General features: G+C 54.4%; 1 long non-coding RNA gene across 1 annotated transcript in view; it reads left to right on the forward strand.

Annotated features, from left to right (window-relative positions):
• The first annotated feature begins 1187 nt into the window (after window positions 1–1187).
• Window positions 1188–2157, forward strand: part of LOC102385902 — a 3411-nt gene continuing 2441 nt past the window's right edge. The window contains exon 1 of the long non-coding RNA XR_325610.1: window positions 1188–1215. This is a non-coding gene — a long non-coding RNA (uncharacterized LOC102385902). The remainder of the gene's footprint in view (window positions 1216–2157) is intronic.

Below are 2157 nucleotides of genomic sequence, written 5' to 3' on the forward strand. Positions count from 1 at the left end.
GAATAGATGCTATGCTGGACTGCAGCGAGAGCACCCAGGGCTGGCAGCATTGTTTGCCAGCTTCTTTCTGGCTAAATAACATCCTGCATTTATAGCAGATGCTTATTGTTTCTGCTTATTTCCTCCAGTCTGACTCGGGTCTTTGGAGGTCATTACTTCGATCCAACATCTTGTTTAGCAACCTGCTGGGGATGGTCCAGTGTGGATAACAAAGTCTCTTTCAGAGACACTTGTTAAAAGGACCATTTTCCTCAGCTACCAACTCTGATCCTGGCTTGCGATCCCAGAGGCAGGACTGCTGCATCCTTGCCGAGTGCTGTCACCTTGTTGCCGAGGACACTAGGGTCAGACGCGGGAACACTAGCTGCAAATTATTGCTGTGATGTCACGTCAAATCTCTGGGACTTGGTTTCCCCACCTATGCTACGGGGATGTCGATACTTCCTTGTTTCATGGAGTGCACTGAGATGGAAAGAGGAATGTGCTGCACGGGAGCCGAGGGCAGGAGGCTGTTCTCTTTAGTGCAACTGAACGGCAGTTTTCTAGCCACCCAAGTGGTGTTTTTGGCACGTGTACCCAATTACAGTTCTGTCCCCGCCAGCAATTACACAGCCCACGTGATTCGGTGATCCGTATTGTGGGACATGCCATACTGTAGTTTATGAGCAATGTGGATTTGCTTATTCCACTGCAGTTTAATGTAGAGAGATGGTGTTCATTGTTCTGACCAGCTGTGCACTCAGAGGAACCACTGACACACTCCAGTTAAACATATAGTCAATTGAACTAATGATGTTTTAGAGCATCCTAAATCACAACACATTGCAAGGACAGCTGTCTGTAGCCTTTTTTTCTGTTGCACGCCAAGCTGTTACACACTTTGCTGGCTTATTCATTTGTTGTAAATATTAGTGTCAACTATCTTCACTTCTACCTCATGTCACAGAGCACCTGGGTGCTCTGCTCCTAGAGAGGAGAAACTGCCAGGGAGAGAGACAGAGCCCTGGCAGGTCATAACGAGCCCAGCTGAGTGTTGCCAGGGTAACGAGCCCAGCTGCGGGTTGCCGGGGCAACTAAGGAGAGCCAGCTGCCTGTAGGAGGCAGGGCCTGGTCCTTATAAAGCCCAGGGCTGAGGCCAGGCTGGCAGTTCTCTGCCAGCAGTCGGAGAGGCAGGAGCTCCCTCAGCCAAGATATGGGAAGAAGCCTGACTTGCAAGTACAGCTCACTATAGCCCTGAGAGGATTGGGCACTATGGTTTAGCCAGGAGGTTTTATGTTTGTGTTACAGCCAGGAGGCTCGAGTTTATGTTCGGCTTACATATTATACAGGAGGCTTGGGTGAGGCTGTAGGGGTTGGAGGAGGCCTCATAGGGACCCCAGAGGTGTGGGGCCCCTTAGCGCAACCAGTGGGTTGCGGGCAGGGAACAGACCCCGGGTTGTATGCGGGGTACGTAGACTCCAGCCCCAGAGTGGGGCAGCGTTGAGAAGCCCAAGGCGGGCATGGCAAGCCCCAAAGAGGGGGAGCGCCATATTGGTCTATTGCGAAGCCCAAGCCGGGCACGGTGAGCCCCAAAGTGGGGGAGCGCCATATTGGGGAGCCCAGGACAGGCCCGGCGGACGCCAGCAAGGGTGTCACTTGTGGGGTGCATAGACCCCAGCCCTAGGAGGGGCAATTACTGATGAGTCCGAGAGGGGCCATACTGAGCCCGATAGGGGCAATATTGAGGAGCCCGAGAAGGGCGATATTTAAGAAGCCCAGAATGGGTGTGGTGAACCCGGTAATAGGCCTGCACCATAGGGAAACCCAGGACGGGGGCGGCGTGCCGCGGTGGACCCTGACGGAAGGGGTTAGTAGCACAGCACCCCAGGAGAAGGGCAAGGTGCTGTGGTTGTCCCCCGAAAAAGGGATAGCAGCGCAGGGAGCCCGTACCAGAGAGGGTATTAGTGCGGTGAGCCTAGAGGACTGGTGGACCGAGAGGACGTCCCCGAGGGGACTGCCCTATTGTAGAGGAGGCCCAAGAGCGGGCGTGTATTTTGACCAGACAGCGTCTATCCCATCAGCGAGGCTTGGGGCGTGGTATTAGGGGTGGTAGGAGCCACGCGTAGCCCATAAGGCTAGGGTGCCTGAGGAGCACCCATTATACCGGGAGACCCCCAG

Source organism: Alligator sinensis, unplaced genomic scaffold (assembly GCF_000455745.1).
Source record: "Alligator sinensis unplaced genomic scaffold, ASM45574v1 scaffold2170_1, whole genome shotgun sequence".
Taxonomy (NCBI): Eukaryota; Metazoa; Chordata; order Crocodylia; family Alligatoridae; genus Alligator; species Alligator sinensis.